This window comes from Saccostrea cucullata, unplaced genomic scaffold (genome assembly GCF_032062105.1).
Source record: "Saccostrea cucullata isolate Sc308-1 unplaced genomic scaffold, CSIRO_AGI_Scuc_v1 ctg4103, whole genome shotgun sequence".
In the NCBI taxonomy this organism is placed as follows: domain Eukaryota; kingdom Metazoa; phylum Mollusca; class Bivalvia; order Ostreida; family Ostreidae; genus Saccostrea; species Saccostrea cuccullata.
This window is the reverse complement of record NW_026941440.1, coordinates 54,337-75,565: the sequence shown is the minus strand read 5'-3', so window position 1 is coordinate 75,565 and position 21,229 is coordinate 54,337. Positions and strand designations below refer to the sequence as shown.

The 21,229-nt window shown below is 34.4% G+C and overlaps 1 pseudogene; it reads left to right on the top strand.

The window, feature by feature from the left end:
- The first annotated feature begins 1,238 nt into the window (after positions 1-1,238).
- LOC134257836 (uncharacterized) lies at positions 1,239-20,588 on the top strand (annotated as a pseudogene).
- The last annotated feature ends 641 nt before the right edge of the window (positions 20,589-21,229 follow it).

Below are 21,229 nucleotides of genomic sequence, written 5' to 3'. Positions count from 1 at the left end.
CAAATGATTAAATGTTCTATAGAGCAATTTATGTTATGTAATAGCACAATTTAATTAGATTGTGTAATAGCATAAAGTTATAGATAAGATGTAGCTGCAGATCTGTACATAGCGTTATGGTTTTATATATTTGTCTTTGACCATAACGCTACAGATCCTGTAATGCAAAAAAGATGCATGCAATTTACGGCGCAATATTTTTTGCGCGCTTTGGGGGGGGGGGGATTACCCACTTTCAAGTATTGGTCAATCAACCACCTTTCACTACCTAATTCTAGACACATTCTGTATCCAATATGTATATTTTATACACCTCCCAACCCTTCAAATCGTCTCTACAAGTGTTAAACTCGCTTGATTAAAATTATTTGTTATATAGTTCTAACGACTTTATTGCCTGAAGAGACAACTAAAAATGGTTGAAAGGTGGATTAAAAAAGACAAATGAAATATATAAAATCATAACGCTACAGATCTGCAGCTAGATAAGGTGTTGACCATTCGTGCAATTAAAAGAAAATGTCTGCTTTGAGAGTTTATTTTAGCGCAATTTTCGCATATCCTTAATTATACAGGGGCGTAGCAACGGAGGGGGGCGGGGCTGGCTCCCCACTTTTTTCCCAACCTTACTGTTACTATAGGAAATGTTAGTTGAAAACCTGGTTGTTGCCCTCCCCCCTTTTAGACTTTTTAAGTGATGTACCTAAAATTAATGGAGCATTAGAATTGGTACTGAAAGTATTTGACATTGAGAAAAAGTTCACCCCCTCTCCCTCAAAATATTTCTGACTTTGGGCAAACTTTTTTTTTTGTTTGTCACCTTTTTCAGTTAAGTGAAAAAAAATTCTCTGGCTGCCCCCCCCCCCCTTTTTCAAAATCGATGTAACGCCACTGCATGTTGCATGAAGTCACCCGTCGTTAAAACTTAGAAATACCAGGTACACGTGTATAGTTCATATTATTACAAACGTCTACAAAATTAAGGGAGAAAATATTTCAAAGACTTTTCATATAGACAAAAATATGATGGATATATATATACAAAGCTGGAAATACAAGATAGACAGAGTGACTCTAAAGTTCATTTTAATGGGTTTAATGACCATATACGGTAACTATTGTTAATAACACCCCTTAATATTAATCTATTTTAATTTAAACGTACTCTCTACATAGGGTGATTTCTAGATAGCTGAGGTATTTAAATCATGTGACCTGGTAACAGGTTAACATTTAGAATGAAGACAAGGAAGTAAATTGTGATGTAAAGGATTATCAGGGAGGCCATGTTGGATTTAGAGGTGATGCTAGATTATATTTAGAAAATTTAACATGCTGAAAGACATTTCCAGATTATTGATTTCAAGTCTAGTACATGTATAATACATTAGATAAATTGCATGAGCGGGCCACTTTAGATAGATTAGATAGATTATATTTATTAACTACATAAACTGTTTTGACTGTTATCGAACATTTTTTCATGATTTTTTAATCAAACATAAGAAAAGTTTACATGCCAATTTAAAACTACAAATAGATCCTTCCTGTTATTTCTAATCGGACACTGTCCTACAATTTCTCTAACAAAATGTCATGTTCTACATTTTTTATTTACCGGGTGGGAGTAAAAACAAAATTTAGAACATGACAACTAAATTTTGTATTTACTCCCACCCGGTAAATTCAAAATTTAGAACATGACAAAACATAACTCTTATATTTTATTTATTTATTTTATTTTAAAATTGCTTAACATTTCTGTAGTCAGTGAGCCATGCCTACATTTACTTTATACAGGGTCATCTGATTTTATGACCAAAACTCCAGTGATGGACCCCCTTGACAGAGCTCAAGTTCTCCTCCTCTGTGACCTGTGTCAAAAAGCTGCATTACAGAGTCATTGTGAACTTTGTCAGATTAACATTTGTAAGGCCTGTGTAGGGGAGCATCTCTCTGATTCATCAAAAAGGCACAAAGTTGTACCATAAAAACACAGAAAATCTACCCCTAATGTTAACTACCCAAAGTGTCCAAACCACACCCAGAAACATTGTGAACTTTACTGTGAGAAATGTGACATCCCTGTCTGTTCTACCTGCATCTCCTCTGGGAAACATCATGGGCATAAATTAACAAATGTCTTACAGAATCCCAGCTTTATAAAAGAAATTTTAAACAATGATTTGAAAGAACTAGCAAAAAAAATATGTCCTACATATGAAGAAATTGCATCAGATTTAAACTCTGAAAAACTTAATTTGGAAAAACATTATGAGAAACTGACAACAGCTGTCACCAAACAAGGAGAAGACTGGCACAGAGAAATTAACATCATTGTCAACAAACAGAAATCTGAAATTGATGAGCTGAAATCTAAACACCTGGCTGCTCTAGATAAACAGGAAAATGAAATCAAACAGACCACGTCTGATGTTAAACAGTGCATTCTTGATCTGAAGAAATTACTGGACTCCAATGACGTCTCCCTAACATCTGGGTACAAATCTAGAAATGCTGAATTCAGAAGTTTACCTCCTAAAGTCAATGTTTCATTACCAAGTTTCTCTCCTCATCAGATCAACACAGAACTGCTCCATCAAATGTTTGGTTCTCTGTCAGCATTATCCATTACAACAGAAGAACATGGCTACACAATGAAGACACCAGAAGCCGTATCCCGTCCTCCAGTCAAACTACTGCTTGATAAACCAGAGCTCATCACCACCATACACACTGAGTATAAATATCTATTCAGTCTTACCTGTCTCAGTGATGAAGAAATCTGGACATGTGGAGAAGACAAAATCATGAAACTTTACAACCTCCAGGGCAAGCTATTGAAGTCAATCCAAACCAAATCAGAGAACTATCCACTAGACATAGCAGTAACAGAGAGAGGAGATCTAGTTTATACTGACCCTGGTACAAGGACTGTAAACATAGTGAAGAATAAACAAATACAGGAAGTGATCAGATTACAGAGGTGGAGAACTTACTATGTCTGTGGTACCTCCTCTGGTGACTTCCTGGTTACCATGGTCAGTGATGAAGATAAACAATCAAAAGTCGTCCGTTACTCTGGCTCACAGAGAGAAACAATCCATTCAGTTTGATAGTGAAGGTAAACCTCTGTATTCATGTAGTATCTTCAGTAAATACATCACTGAGAACAGGAACCTGGATATCTATGTGGCTGACAGTGGTGCCAAAGCAGTAGTGGTGGTTAATCAGGCAGGAAAACTTCGATTAGGTACACTGGTCATCCTTCTACTAATAAGGGATTAATTTATCCATGCGGCATCACAACAGAAAGCCAGAGTCAGATCCTGATAGCAGACCGTCGCAACAACTGCATCCACATCCTAGATCAGGACGGACAGTTCCTCCGTTACATTGATAACTGTCATCTACCGCGTCCATGTGGTTTATGTGTAGACACCAGAGATGATCTAATTGTGGCTGAGTATATAGGTGGTAAAGTGAAGGAAATCAAATATATTTGAACGAAGTGTTTTAAATAACATGCTTGTGATAGAAACTTTCCAATTTTACAAATCACCAGAATTTATTGTTTGATTCAGGTTGATTTTCTAGTATTTATGTGTGTGGGGTGTGAGGGTGAGTGTGTGTAAGGGTGTGTGTGAGGGTGTGTGTGAGGGAGTGTGTGTGTGTGTGTGTGTGTGAGTGGGGTGAGTGTGTGTGGGGGTGTGGTGAAAATATTTTCAATAATACTAGTATTATCAACATGATCAATAAGGTATAACATATATTAAACAAAAAGAATATTAAGAACAATCATTTCAAAATTCTACTAAAGGTTGAAATGACTGCTTCATATATTAACGTTATATTGGAAGAAAACTTCAATATTTCAAAGGAATACTATGTATATTTGCAAGCAAGGAGAAAGAAAAACCAGAAGTCTCTGTCGAGACTGAAGCTCTACTGGTTTGAACTAATAGCAAAGGAAGAGGAAAATACTTAAGCAGTTGGGAATTAAAACTTTACAACAGCAATAAATAGAATATTGATCCGCGATTAAGTCTCTTTATGTTCTTAGTGTAGTTTACTTGCATGCCACATTATATTATAATCAGACTAAAACTGTATTTGGAGTGGTATTTTGAGAGTATTCAACAAAAATTTCTATTTTTAATTACCAAGGCAATGATGTTCATGGGAGTCAAAAAACCGATACACAGAAATGTGTATCTTAGGGTAGTCAACTTGTGTGCCAAATTATTGAAATCAGTCCAAAACTGTAGGAAAAAATAGAATTTTGAAAGAATTTCTTCACAGAAATTTCTATTTTTATTAACCACAGAATCACTGTTTATCGAAATCAAAAACCGATACACAGAATTATGTATCTTAATTAGTGTAGTCTACTTGTCTGCCAAGTTTTATTGAAATCACAACAAAACTGTAGGAGGAGCAGAATTTTGAAAGAATTTAACAGAAATTTCTATTTTTAGTAACCACAGCAACACCGTTTATCGAAATCAAAAACCAATATACAGAATTAAGTATCTTAGTGTAGTCTACTTGTGTGCCAAGCTATATTGAAATCAATCCGTAACTTTTATAAAAAAGTAGAATTTTAAAAGAATTTCTTCACAGAAATTTCTATTTTTAGTAAACACGGAAACACTGTTCATCGAAATCAAAGACCGATATACAGAATTGTGTATCTTAATAAGTGTAGTCTACTTGTTTGCCAAGTAATATTGAAACCAGACCAAAACTGTCAGAGACGTAGCATTTTGAAAGGATTTCACAAAAAAAATTTTTTTTAGTAACCACGGCAACACCGTTCATCAAAATTTAAAACCGATTAAGAGTATTATGTATCTTAGTGTAGTCTACTTGTGTGCCAAGTTATACTGAAATCAGACCAAAACTGTAGAAAAAGTAGCATTTTGAAAGAATTTCACAGAAATGTCTTTGTTTAGTAACCACAGCAACACCGTTCATCGAAATCAAGAGCCGATACACAGAATTAAGTATCTTAGTGCAGTATACTTGTGTGCCAAGTTATTTATGAAATAAGTTATCATTTTAAAACATCTATCGGGATATAAATACGGGTTGGTCACGAGATTAAAGGGCTTTATGATGAATTTAATCTCGTACCAACCCGTATTTATAGCCCGATAGATGTTTAAGAATGATACCTTATTACTTATATTTACATTTGTGACTTATTCATACTTAAAATTTGCCTGATTTTGACTTTTAACGCGTGCAATGCATTATTTTTCAAACCCAACGGCATGTATTTAATCCACTGAACGCGCGTCGATCCTTTATGAGAAATAACGTCGAACGTTGATCCGGTATTTATACAGTTATAGATATGCATTGTTTGCAGTAGAGTTATAGAAAGGAAAACATTTCCAAATGTAAATAAATTGAAATCAGTCCAAAACTGTAGGAGACGTAGCATTTTGAAAGTATTTCACAGAAATTTCTATCTTTGGCTACCACAGCAACACCTTTCATCGAAATCAAAAACCGATATACAGTATTATGAATCTTAGTGTAGCCTACTTGTGTGCCAAGTTATACTGAAATCTGACCAAAACTGTAGAAAAAGTTGCATTTTGAAAGAATTTCACAGCAATTTTTATTTATAGTAACAACGACAACACCGTTCATCGAAATCAAAACAGATATACAGAAACACGTAATATCTAAGTGTAGTCTACTTGTGTGCCAGGATATGTTAAAATCAGACTAAAACTATAGGAGGAGTAGCACTTTGAAAGAATTTCACAAAAAAAAAATATTTTTAGTAACCACGTCAACACCATTCATCAAAATCAAAAACCGATACACAGAATTATGTATCTTAGTGTAGTCTTCTTGTGTGCCAAGTTATTTTCAAATCAGACCAAAACTATAGTAGGAATATCATTTGAAAAATTGTTTACAGACAGTTAGACGGACAGACAGAGGGACTGCACTGCACACTGAAGAGTTGTGATTATACGAGGGGCTATCAAGATGTTCGTGGACTAGCGCCATAAAATTAAAACCGCTTTAGGCATGTTAGGTGCATGAATGAATTTTAAAATATCTAGATATCACCATCTTTTCTATCTATAGAATAATAAAATAGTAATGTTTTTGTAAGCAGTGGCATGTCCATGCGGTGCAACATTGAAAATGACGTTTTTTTTTCTACCTAAGTATACTGCTAATAAGAAAAACTAAATGTGATATGAACATTTGACATCCAAAAATCCCGTTAATTTAGGGATGTGTTGGGACACTATTGTTCCATAAAATATTAATTTTTCACCTCATTCTGGAAATTCTATGAAATTTTATCGTATATTTTACATGGAGTATCGACACAAATGTTGCCTTGAAAATGATGTAAAAAGGGGGAGGGGTTTCCTTTTCCAACACTCTATAAAGTTTTGCCCCTTGATCAGTTGATTAAACTGGTTTACACTTAGAGAATATTTAAACTGGCTAAGGAGAAATAATATGCATCCAGATTATTTGTTTTTTTTTTATGCCAAAATAGATTAAGAGAGAAAAAGAATGCACGATTTATGATGATTTGTAGTCAAGGTGTGAAAAATCAATCACGTCAAAAATGATCGACATTGATCGTGTTGTGTAGATATTGAACTCCAAAAAGCAAAATATAATGGCACAATCAAGCGAGGATCTCTGCCATGGTATAAATCCATTAGCAATAGTATATACATTGAAAGCCGCTGTTCATGTCATTGAAAAATCATATAAACAAGACGGATTGAAGCCGATGTTCATGTCATTGTAAAATCATATAAACAAGACGGATTGAAGTCCTTATACTCAGCTCTAGAGAATCTCATCAAAATAAGTGTATGAAGTAGAAGAAGCAGACATTGAAAAACAATGACGTTGTCGGACGTCATAAAAGTAAACGGCGACAGCGCCGGGTGATGATTTAATGTCGTTTTCATTTTATGATAATTTTGGAAAATAATGAACGTATCAAGATAAGATTTTCAACATTTCTTTATTTTTTGTTGTTTTATGCTCCATAAAAATTTTGTAAGCTCAGACTACATAGTACTAATTTTATAGCCTTGTGGCAACGCACTTTGAAAAAATTACGCACTTTGAAAAATTTTTTCAAGGTGCTTTAAAATTTGGGACCAAGCTTATGCACTTTGAAAAAGAATTCTTTTTTTCAAGGTGCGTTAATATCGACCATATTAACGCACTATGAAAATAAATGTAAAGATTGATCAATATTACTTCAAATAATCGGTTTGATAAATAACAGATCCTGGTTTGATGACCTTTTTATGATAAAGTCACTGTAGGACCTGAGATATTGACGTTTTAAATATCTAAGGTTTAGATAAAATAAAAGGGAAAATTAAAGGGCCTTGAAAAAAGAGTGACGATTGTTTAAGTTCATTAATTCGTTTCTTCTTTTTTTTTAAACAGGGTGTAGCAACAGGGGAGGGGGGGCAGGGGGGCCTGCATCCCCACTTTTTTTTCCTAACCTTACTTATACTATAGGAAATGTTAATTGAAAACCTGGTTGGCCCCCCACTTTTAGACCTTTAGTGATGACAGAGAATGTAGTATTGGAATTGCTACTGAAAGTAGTTGACAGTGAGAAAAAGTATACCTAATTATCCCCACCACCACCACCACAAAATAGTATTTTCGACCTTGGGCTATTGGGCTAAACTTTTCCTTTTTTTTTACTTGTCAACTTTTTTAGTTAAGTACAAAAAAAATTTCTCTGGCTGGCCCCCTACACTTATAAAAACGATGCTACGCCACTGTTAAATTTTAGTCTTTTATAAGTAGATGTTGTAAAGGTGCATAGGGGGCACTAACAGAGGACAGCTTCAAGCAACTTAGCATTTATCATAATAAAAAGGGACCAATTTGATTGTTCAAACTATGAAGATGCTTTCTCTCTCATACGTTTTACTGTACTTAAAAATTTCTAGTTTTCATCTGTTTTAATTAAATCATTTATGATTGAAAGTTTTCAACGTCATACCAGTTAGGTTAATTCATAATTATATGAATGCTTTGAGTATAGCATAGACATCGAGACTGGACGAAGAGCCAGGGGAGGGGATGGGGGCTTAAGCCCCCCACTTATTTTGGAAAGATATATACATCGTATAAGCATTGAAAATGCAGCGTACCCTTTTTAGGTTTATTGCTCCCACGTTTGTTACCGACACCTATGCATTAAAAAGATAAAGATTAGGACTGATGGATCTTATACCCGTCTTCTCCTCTTCTCAACCGGTGTAAATCAATTCATTTTTGAAGTTAGGGTTAGGTTTAGTTTTTTTAAAGATAAATAAGAAATAAAATCTTTCCATGACTAAAATATGATTTTTTTTTTCAAAGTGCGTTAAGTGTCTCCATGGTAAAATATATTGATGTGGACTCTTAACGCACTTTGAAAAAAAATTTCAAAGTGCGTTGATTTTGTCCCAATTTTAACGAATTTTTTTTTTCAAAGTGCGTTAAGAGTGTACATTAACATTTTTTACCATGGGGAAAAATGCACTTTGAAAAAAAATATGTATTAAGCAAAAATTCTATAGAATTCAATTTTAGTAATTGAGAAAATTATTTTGTAATAATTATATCTTCTTAATTCACGTGAATTGATTATACCTTATTGAGAACAAGGAGAAGACGAGAAGAAGGTCTCTCAGCCCAACTCTTTTTTTTTACATAGCCGTGGGTAGCAAATTAATTGAACGTTACATGTACCCCCCCCCCCCGAAAGTAATCCCAAATTAATGTCTATATTATGTAACTACTGTATATCATTGTAAAACATTCGCGTGTCTAAGCACCCCTCCCGGTACCCGATGCCTATGCTTCACCAAAATATGCATTTGCATAACTAGTATAACGTTGAAAACTTTTGATAAATTTTAGTTTACATGAAATGCATGCAAACTGGAAAAATTTAAGTACAATTATAAAACATTTAAGAGAGAAAGAATTTTCAAAGTATGGAAAAATCAAAATCGCTCACTTCACACCCTGAAGTGACCTTATCACCAAAAAGTTGGCCAACAGGTTCAATTAGTTTAAACCATATTTTATTTGAACATGACAAGGGAAGTACAAAGATCAAAAAGGATTCGGAAACAAGTTTCAAAAACTAATACTAATCCGTTTCCTTATTATTTATGATAATGATGACAGACCCTTATTCATCGTCTCAAGCCACGGTCCGGAGTCCGCAGATAGCTCTCTCAGAATGGAAGAGGAGTGTACATTTTGGCCGTGGTTTGCGACGATTACCCTTTTTTAGATAGTTACATAACAGGTTCAATTATTTATCATACCTAAGATTTGCAAGAATATCAATTATGCACTTTTTTCAAAGTGCGTTAATATGGTCGATATTAACGCACTTTGAAAATAAATTTTATTTTTTCAAAGTGTGTTGAATTGGTTCAAATTTTAACGCACTTTGAATTTTTTTTTCAAAGTGCGTAATTTTTCAAAGTGCGTTGTAACAAAGCTGGCATGGCATTTCTATTATTTACCGGCTGTTTTTTTAAATATATTTTTTTAAAGATTAATAAATAACTTTGGAGTATAATTTATTTTGAGGTATTAATTTCTTGGTATAGATTTATCAATTTTATCTTGTTTTATTTCAATTTATGAGTTAAAAAAAAACCAAAACAAACAAACACTGCAACCAAAAGTAAACGATTTAAGTCTTTCTTCTTGAACATGTTGAATTGTTTATACACACCCTTTTTATTGAGTTCTTAAATATGCACGGATCAGCTTGATTTAAAAAAAGTAAGAATGAGTCATTCAAATGCAACCCTCGAAATGTTTTATTTTTCTATATTTCACATGATATTCGTAAAATCGTAATTTTGTCGCCTTTTACCCCCCCCCCCCCCGCACTTTTTTCACGTAAAATAGTTTCGTGTGTTAAGAAAAAAAATGAAGCATGGAGAGAAAATTATTAAATAATGTAAGATTTATTTTATTTTTAGAAAATAATGCAGTATTACAATCGTCTGTTGATGTTATGTAAACCCATTGCGACTTATAAAATATCTAGTTGGATAAAATAAGTCCTATTTTGCAATTTTGATATTCCCCCTTTTCACTGCAACAAAGGCTACCTCTAATTTTCTTTTTATTTTTTAAAAGGGGGATGAAAATTGCATGATGTATGTGAAATAAAAAACATTTCATCATTTATTTTTTTTATTTGTCAATTCCTTTGTTTAATGGGGAGTTTTAACAAGTGTTTAGTATGTAATTGTGTATAAAAACACGAAAAGGGTCAATATCTTGAAAGAGCTCCCATTTTACTACAATAAAGGCAAAGTATCAATATTTCATTCTAATTAGCATTTACATACAAATATATTTCTAGGAACTAAAAAAATTTATCATTCCGTTCTGGAAATTTCCAAAAACGGAATGATAAATCTTTTTAGTTCCATAATATGTTTTCTATATGCTAAAAATAGCTTTTTTGAACCTCACTATTACTTTTTAACCATGAGAGATAGAGACTTCATATTTGGTATATATATATTATTATAACAGTAACTTGATCCGAAGGGTCGTATTACGTCGAGTTGACAGGCGCGGATCATCAGATCTCACGAGACACGAAGCGTCGAGTGTGATCTGATGATCCGCGCCTGTTAACGAGACGTGATACGGCTCCTCAGATCAAATTACTGTTATAATGATAAATTTATTATATACCCCCTTATAACTAGCTAAATATAGCAGAATAAAACTTTAGAGATAGATTGTATAATATTTCTCCATTAAACAAAGCATAATAACAAGGGACATTTTAACGCGCAAGAAAAATAACGTCATATTTCTGCGTACTACGTCACCAGTTTCAGAGAGTGGTGATATGGATTCAGAAAACCACAGTGTGGTGATCCAGAAAATCAGATCAAACTCTGTAAAATTAAAAGTAATAAAAACAAGGAAATTGATGGGTATATAATAAACATACTTCACTAATCAAGTTCTTTCAAATGACACTAAGATCAATGACCTTGTGACCTTAGATGTTTTTTAACTTTGTTGCCACCGGGCGCATAGTGTTTCACAAACACATCTTGTTTAATTAAAGAAACAAGAGCCCGGTGTAAAGACGAAAAATGACCTCCATCGAATAATGACCGGGGGTCATTTTTCAACGACAAAAAAATGACTTCATACCCATAGAAAAAAAATCATTTTTTGTAGAAAAAGTGTCATAGGGGTCATTATTTTATATGTTAGTCCTATAAAAAATTGACCCCCATTGAAAAATGACCCCCTTTAAAGTAAAAAGAGATTCTTTAATTGTCAAGTAATAAAATTTCTTTTTTATTTCCTCCTTATAGTGTTTGCTTAAAGAATGATATTCCATTTCTTTTAAGAATTCAAACTATGCAACAATCAGGTTCCAATACTCTTAATAGAAAAATTAATTTTTCCTTCATTTCAGCTTTTAGCTTGTATAAGTTTGGAAAATCCTTTTTGACAATGAAAGAGGGGGAAATTTTAAACCCCCCCCCCAAAAAAAAAAAAATTACGCTTATTCCAAAAAAAAATCAAATAATAATAATAAAATAAAAAAATAAAAAATAAATAAAAAAAAATGAATGAAAGGCAAAAATATAAATAAAACTCTTTTCCTTTCAATAATTATACTGAAAGAGGCTCTAGGTAAGATATTGAAATGAAGTTAAGCCTTCACACAAGTACTATCATATCATAATTTACTTCGCCATGATTAAAGCATACTTTAAATGTTGGTGGGGGTATACTTGAAAGTTTTGTGGCAAAGTAACAGTTGAAAATTAGTAGAATAGTAGATTATTTTAAGCTTATTTTTAGTCGCTCCTTATAGAAAAATACAGGTAGGGTAGTTTTTTTGTTGATGATCGACTTCCTCCTAAATAAGTAAGGGGTGGGGTGGGTATGACACCTAAAAACATGCTCTGTAAAGCTATGGGCAAGTGTAAAAATACACATTCTAATGCAAAAACTATACACTTAGACATGACCTTTCGATTTAGCACACAGTATTCATTACATTTCTTAATTCTTGTTTTACTCCACCCTTTTACCCAGTTCTGAGTTTTTTTTTCAGAGAATTTAATATGAAAATCAGAACACACATTTTCATTTTTGTAACGTCTTCTTTATACTGTATCATAATATGAAAAGTTCATTGAAGACCATTTCTTTTTATGTCCCTGTAATCGAAGATTCGGGGGGTATATAGTTTTATCGTGTTTGTCTGTATGTCTGTCTGTCTATCTGGCGGTCTGGTTCTCCGCAAAAACTATAACCTTGACCATAACTTTTCATTTATTGGAGCTATGCCTTTCATATTCAATATGCGTGTATTCCTTGTTACAAGACCTTACTTTGGTTACCACCAAATTTCACCTTTTGACTTTTACCTTGGAGTTTGTCCCATTTTACAAAAAATGCCAAATTTTTTAATTTACTTTGGCTATAACTTTTTAACTGTAGATACTAGTACTCTCATACTTCGCAAATGTATATCTTGTTACATTAAACCTTTCTTAAGAAACCATCAACTTTGACCTTTTAGTTTGACCTACTTTTCAAACACTTATCCTTAGCCATTAATTTTGAACAAGTGGTGCTAGGGCTTTCTTATTTAGTAATTGTATTTCTTGTAAGAAGACCCTACTTTGGGTACCATTATATTTAAATTGCATTTAAAAAAAGTTTTATCTTCGCTATGTTGCCATACAGGGGCATAGCTGTTTCACAAACACATTTTTTATATATAAGAGGAGTTGGGAATAACAGATGGATACCCCAAAGCGTAACAGACGGACGGACGGACGTCCCGATCACTATATACCCTCCCGCTTTTCAAGGATATAATAATATATGATATTGATTTTTTCTGTCAGTACGATGTTTTCCACTATCGAAAAACAATGTTTACCTAACCCTCTAGGCTCGATAAATCTTTACTCCTTTAGATTCTGAATGATCGCATTGACCTTAAAATATAGCTATAATCGTATCTTATGAGATCAACATCTCATTAATTTTTCCAAATAAGCTCAGGTGAGCATTTTGGCCAATATGCTTCTTTATCTATTTTTTTTTTTTTGCCCTCTAAAAATTTAAGCTTTAATCCACAGGGAGTTGTTTTTGTACGGGGTCATTTTTCTTCACGTGGGTTCTGCAAATTTTTAGGGTGGTGACACTTTTTCTACGGGCAAAAAGGTCATTTTTCTACGTTGAATAATGACCGAGGGTCATTTTTCGCCGTTGAATTTTGACCGGGGGTCATTTTTCGCTGTCAAAAAATGACCCCCGGTCATTATTCGATGGGGGACATTATTCGTCTTTACACCGGCCATGGGCCACATCGCTTTCCTGAGTAGCTTTGTATTTTCTGTTCTTTACCAGATTCCCCCCTTGAAAAAACTATTGGGACCTAACCCTACCCCATGAGTCATACTTTGGACAATTTAAAATAGAGAATGAGTGCCGAAGAATTTGCTGCTCTCCTCCGGAAAGTGGTGTTGTCTCCATATGAGTGAAAAAATTCTTAAAGACACGTTAAACAATATACAATCAATCAGTGTAAAAATCGGATTCCCTATTGTGGCCACGCCATACCCCCGGGTTCATACTTTGAGTAATTCTCAGTTTTTCTGGCCAAACGTTTCTTGGAAAGATTTTCAAAGAAAGATTTTTTTCTATATATTTCAATGTAAATCTTGCATTCCCTATTGTGGCCCCTCCCTACCCACGGGGCTCATGAAATGAACAATTTAGAATCTACAAGTTACCCAAACTTTGGTGCTTCCACATATGTTTCAGCTTTTCTGGTCCATGCAGTTGTTCTTGAGAAGAACATTTTTTTAATGAACCTGTCACAATATTGTGAATATTGCTCCAAATGCGCTTCCATACATATTGGAGTGTTTTACTTGCACGCATCGATGGTCACTGAATTGTAGCATACAGAGCTGCGGCATCGGTTGGTAAACCTGTTTGTCAAGTTTATCGATATTTATAGCCATGGGTTTTGACCAGGTTTGTCAGATTAGTTCTGGACACCAAACTGTGTAGACGGTGTGAGATAAGGACCCCATACTTAGTGGATTGGGCAGCTCCTATGCTGTGTGAAATTGGGATGCATTTCTTAGTGATACTTTTACCTGTGTGGACCATTTGAAACCTGAGTGGACATTTGACTCCTGCGTGGACTGTTTGAAACCTGGGCCTTTTGTTTTTGCATGTGTAAGAGTGTGAGTGACTACAATCCAGTAAGTGTTATTTTCTTGTTTTTCTTAGAAGTTTGTGTATACGAAATTATTTGCTTGTTATATATATTTTTATCGCTACAAAACGTAAATTACCTGGTTTATAGCTGTAAATACTTGAATACAATCTTTGTTACGGAAGACCATATTTGTATTATAGTTTTTGTCACATGTATGCGTTAGGCGTGTTAATGAGAAGTTATTATGTTAAATAGATTAGGTCATTATATGTGGTTGTTCAATATTTTAAATAGGTGACCTTCTTATCGGTGTACATAGCCTACTCTGATGTTATACTACTTTATGAGGGAACTTTCTCAGTCTGATGACGACTACTTCCGGTGATGATACGTACTTCCGGCCAACACGTGGGGGATACCAATGATATGGTTCTTTGAATTCGGGGACACGTGGTACTGATGTCTGATGTTCACCTATGCGCTACACCGGAGCCCAAGTTTTATTTTGAATTTTTGTACATTTGTAAATAAATTGTTATTGTTGTAAAATATTGTTTTCCTTGATTGGCAAAGGTCATCTATTTACCAGATTGGTAAAGGTCATTTTGATAAAAGAACCTAGCACAATTAAATGCAATTGTGACAGAACCCTACCCTATTTTTGTCTTTTTAGGTCACCTGAGTAAACTCAGGTGACCTATTGCTATCTGTTTTTGTACGTCGGCGTCCGTCGTGCGTCGTGCGTTAACATTTGAACATTTTCAGCTTCTTCTCTGAAACCACTGAACCAATTTCAACCAATTTTGGCACAAATGGCATCTACGGGTGAAGGGGAACAGAAATTGTGAATTTTGTGGTCCCTGACCCCTGGGGGATGGGGCAAAAACCACTAAAATTAGTGTAATCTTTAAAAATCTTCTTATTTACTCCTGAACATAAAGCAGTCAATCTGTTGGTATGACTGTAATCAGCAATGAGTCCTCTACCAAAATTGTGAAATTCATGGCCCCAGGGTCAGGGGTTCTGGTGTTAGGGCGGGGCTCTATTGATTATATAGTGAAAATGCATAAATTCTTTGAAAATCTTCTTCTCTGCTCCTTGGTATTAAATAAACTAATTAAGTTAATGATAATGATGAGCAAGAGTGTCTCTACCAAAATTGTGAAATTCTTGGCCCCAGGGTCAGGGGTTATGCTGTTAGGGCGGGGCTCTATTGATTATATAGTGAAAATGCATTAAATCTTTGAAAATCTTCTTCTCTGCTACTAGGTATTAAATAAACCAACTAAGTACATAGTTATGATGAGCAAGAGTGTCTCTACCAAAATTGTGAATTTTATGGCCCCAGGGTCAGGGGTTCTGATGTTAGGGCGGGGCTCTATAATGATTCTATGGTGAAGATATATTACATCTATGAAAATCTTCTTCTCTGCTTCTGAGGATTAAATAATCTAATTAAAGCTGAACACGTTTCATAAATAGGCACTGTCAGACGGGTATATAAACAGTCCGATTTCGTTACACTCGGTTGCACATTCGAAACTCGTGTCCGACATGTAGTACTCCTTGCGTGGTCTTAGATTTTTTTGCGTTTTTTCCTTGTTTTATGTGCATTTTCTGCTTGTACATAATGTATTGACCTGTATTTTTCATGATACTATTGTCCTTTTTTGGACAAAGTACGTTAAATTTGATAATATCATCTCGACCGAGTTGCACGGCTGTGTAAGATGTACGTCTACACTTGTCGGATCTCTACAGCAAAATATACTGACACGCAAAAGAAACGCAACACCCTACTTTAGGGTGAAATAATTATGTAGAGTAAAAAGTTTTAAATCTTAAAATTATGGATGTCTTCAAATTGGTAAATATCGGTAATTTAACGGTTGAACGATTTTCATACCATAACCGGAAGTCAAGTTTGAGTCTGCATAACAGAAATCGAAAATTGCATGTTTAACAAAACAGCTGGCAGTATTATGGAGTTTTAAGGGTTTGTACTGTTCATCTTAAGTAATGCAGCGATATTTCAAAAAATAAAATCTCCTTTCGTTTCCCGTAACGACGTTAAAGCTTCTTGAAAATGGCTTAAGTGCGCATTTCCATTGCTCTAGCTGGAAAATCAGTAAGTAAAGGCGATGGAGAGTTGATGATGCAAAAATACACTACATTACGTCTCAACAGGGTCTTACGTATTTTATTCATGAATGATAGTCTTTGAACCGGAAGTCCAAGGGTTACTGCAATGCGCTAAATTAGAGAAAATTCGACCTAATCATCTGAAAAACAGGCATTTAAAAATGGTAAAGAATAATTCTTTCGCTTAGATCTCGATATTGATTAACCTATTGTATCCTAGAAATTCAGCTGCTAATGTTGTTTAGGACAGTCTTGAACGTTGTAATTGAGTGGCTGGGAGGGGGGTGTTTTAAAAGTCATATGTTACTTAGTAAAGTTAAAAGATAAACATTTAATATTTTTATCAAATCTCTGATGTTCTGAAAAGTGAATTAAGCCTTACTGTATTCTTTTTTTTTTAAAAATCATAAGATAGAAAATTCAAACATTTGTAGATTACTGCTTGTTGCGTTTCTTTTGCGTGTCAGTATACATTGAACTGATAAGCGATCTTCTCCTTATATGGGTTGTGGGGAGAGCGCTGGACAAAGAGAAATATGGCGGCCTATGCCTATTTATGGAGAGTGTTCAGCTTTAAGGACATAGTTATGATGAACAAGAATGCTTCTACCAAAATTGTGAATTTTATGGCCCAAGGGTCAGGGGTTATGGTGTTAGGATGTGGCTCTATAATGATTATATGGTGAAAATACATTACATCTAAGAAAATCTTTTTCTCTACTCCTGGGTTATAAGCAGAATGAACTATTTACATAGTTATAATGGGATGGGCTCTTCTTCCAGAATTGTGAATTTCACGACCACTGGGTCAGGGATAACAAAATGGGGAGGGGGGGGGGCTCTACTTATATAGTGAAAATGAATTGTTTGAAATCTGCTCCTTGGTATTAATCAAACATTTTTGATAAGCAAGTGTGCCTTTTCAAAAATTGTGCAATGTGTAGACCTAGGGTCAGGGGTTCATGTGTGGTAGGAACACTCCTGATTATTGCTGAATATTACTGATTACTTGATATACTTTTTTGTTCCCCTACCCTGCTTATCCATATTAAGTAAACAAACTAAACAATTGCTAAGTGTATAATCATGATAAGCAATGGTGCCTCTTTCAACATTCTGAATGCCATAGCATTTAGCTTAAAACATGAACCAAATTCAATCATTTTACAGTTCTTGCATGATGCTCAGGTGACCTATAAGGCCCATGGGCCTCTTATCTTGATTATCTGCCCTTGTGGAGGGAATTGTCCCTTTATTTTAACAATTTAAACTCCCCTTGAACAAAAGACGCTTGACCTAATGGTTCTTGAGAAGAAGTTGAAAATGTGAAAAGTTGAAAAAAGTTTACAGACGGACAGACGACAGACAAGATTTGATCAGAAAGCTCACTTGAGCCTTCAAGTCAAGTGAGCTAATATTTTTTTCCTCAGACAAAAATGTTGGACACACAGCTGGAGAGATGGATACATGTAGAATGATTCTAAACTTCATTTTTCAATAACCAGATACAAAAGCCATGTGATATTTACATCTACTGAATATTTATCCTTTATTCCTTAAGAAAACCATTGCGTTAATCACTGCATGAAATACAGTAGGCATGTCGCCTGAACAGATTTCTTGATCAGTGGCTGTTCCATCAATGAAACGTATAAAGACGTTATCATAAGTAATACAATAGTTAATCTTTTTAATCCTACTTTAAATGATTATTTATACAGATATACATATAAACACTAAAATGTCTTCCTTTGTTTGTTATAACTGGAATATTGCAGGAAAATTTACATAACACGCTTAAGCGGGTTAATTCCGTTAATTCCAGTAATAACAAACAAAGAAAGCATTTTATTTATTAAATAACAGTAAATTACAGTCACCAACCTTGATCTATTCTATACTTCTGACGAACAATATAAATTTCTCAGGTATTTAAATCACGTGACCTGGTAACCAGGTAAACATTTAGAACGCAGACAAGGAAGTAAATTATAATATACGGGATTATCGGGAGGACATGTTGGATTTAGAGGTGAGACAAGTTTATATATATGGTAAATTTTACATGTTGAAAGATCTTTCTAGATGTCATTTATGATATCAAGTCTAGTGCAATACATTAAATTACCTGAAATGCATGAGAAGGCCATTTTAGATCAAATTGACTACATAAAGATTGTTTTGACTTTTATAAAGTGTTGGTATTTTCTTCGTAATATACATTTTTTTAAACAGATAGAAAATTGTAACATTAAAACTACAAAAATATCCTTTCTGTTCTTCTTAACCGACTTTGGCAATTCCACAAAACCAAACCCTTACGTTGTATTTGTGTAAAATTGCGTTATATTTCTGAATGCAGTGACCCATGCCTCCATTAACTTTATACAGGGTCATCTGATTTTTTTTACCAAAACCGAGTGATGGACCCCCTGGACAGAGCTCAAGTTCTCCTCCTCTGTGACCTGTGTCAAAGAGCTGCATTACAGAGTCATTGTGAACTTTGTCAGATTAACCTGTGTAAGGCCTGTGTGGGGGAGCATCTCTCTGATTCATCTACAAGACACAAAGTTGTACCATACAAACACAGAAAATCTACTCCTAACGTTAACTACCCAAAATGTCCACACCACACCCAGAAACATTGTGAACTTTATTGTGAGAAATGTTACATTCCTGTCTGTTCTACCTGCCTCTCCTCTTATGAACATCTTGGGCATAAATTAACCGATGTTTTACAGGATCCCAGCTTCATGAAAGAAATTTTGAACAAGGATTTCAAAGAACTGGAAAAAAGAATATATCCTACTTATAAAGAAATAGCATCAGATTTAAATTCTGAAAAAGTCAACTTGGAAAAACATTATGAGAAACTGACAACAGCTGTCGCCAAACAAGGAGACGACTGGCACAGAGAAATTAACATCATTGTCAACAAACAGAAATCTGAAATTGATGAGATGAAATCTAAACACCTGGCTGCTCTAAATAAACAGGAAAATAAAATCAAACAGACCACTTCTGATGTTAAACAGTGCATACTTGATCTAAAGAAATTACTGGACTCCAATGATGTCTCCCTAACCTCTGAATACAAATCCAGGAATGCTGAATTCAGAAGTTTACCTCCTAAAGTCAATGTTACATTACCAAGTTTTTCTCCTCATCGGATCAACACAGAACAGCTCCATCAAATGTTTGATTCTCTGTCAGCATTATCCATTACAACAGAAGAACATGGCTACACAATGAAGACTATAGAAGCTGTATCCTGTCCTCCAGTCAAACCACTGCTTGATGAACCAGAGCTCATCACCACCTTAGACACTGGGTATAGACCACTATACAGTGTTACCTGTCTCAGTGATGAAGAAATCTGGACATGTGGAGATGACAATATCATGAAACTCTACAACCTCCAGGGTAAACTACTAAAGTCAATCCAAACCGAGTCAGGGAACATACCACTTGACATAGCAGTGACAAGGAGTGGAGATCTAGTTTATACTGACTCTGATACAAGAACTGTAAACATAGTTAAGAATAAACAGATACAGGAGGTGATCAGACTATTTGGGTGGACACCTTACTATGTCTGTAGTACCTCCTCTGGTGACCTCCTGGTTATCATGATTAGTTATGATAATAAACAAACAAAAGTTGTCCGTTACTCTGGCTCCACAAAGAAACAAACCATTCAGTTTGATAGGGACGGTAAAAATCTGTTTTTATCTAGTTTCTTCAGTAAATACATCAGTGAGAACAGGAACCTGGATATCTGTGTAGCTGACAGTGGAGCCAGTGTAGTGGTGGTTGATCAGGCAGGAAAACTCCGATTTAGATACACTGGTCATCCCTCTACTACCAAGGGATCGTTTGATCCAGTCGGTATCACAACTGACAGCCAGAGTCAGATCCTGACAGCAGACAAAAACAACAACTGTATCCACATCCTAGATCAGGACGGACAGTTCCTCCGTTACATTGATAACTGTGAACTACACTATCCATGGGGCTTATGTGTAGACACCAGAGACAATCTATTTGTGGCTGAGAGTAAAACTGGTAAAGTGAAGAAAATCAAATATATGTGAACAATGTGTTTTAAATAACATGCTTGTGATACAAACTTTTTCCAATGTTACAAATCACAAGAATTTATTGTTAGATTCAGTTTGATTTTTTTAGCATTTAGGTGTGTGTGTGTGAGGGAGGGTAAGGGTGTGTGAAAATATTAAAAATAATATTAATAAGGTAAAATTTGAATAAAAGTTTTTTTTATAATAATTGTTCATATGATTATTTCATTGACATTTACGTGTTTTAGGTTGTTTATTTTCAAATTGATCCTCTATCGTGCATTGCACACTGAAGAGTTTTGATTTTACTTTACTTTTTTGCCTTTAGAATGATTTGCCCTTAGATCTTAAATACACGTAAATAAATCTACATCCTTTTATTCTAATTATATGCAATTCATCCAAGGACTTTAATTAAGATAAATTAATTAAACACTTGATTAGTATGTTTTCATGGACACCAGAGAACAGGGGTTTGACTGTATATGTATATGTAATCCCAAAACAAAAATTAGAAACCTGATACAGAAAACTTTTATTGTAGATGTTTTCATTTTAATTCACATACATCTTGAAAAACATTGACAAAAATTATTTCAACAGATATGAATTGGTCTATTTCCATGCAATATCAGTTTAGTTAGTCCACTGCCAGTAGCACTTAATATTAAAATCCTTACTTGATGTACAGTATATTTTCTCTGGATTTTTTTTTAAAATTCATATTTAA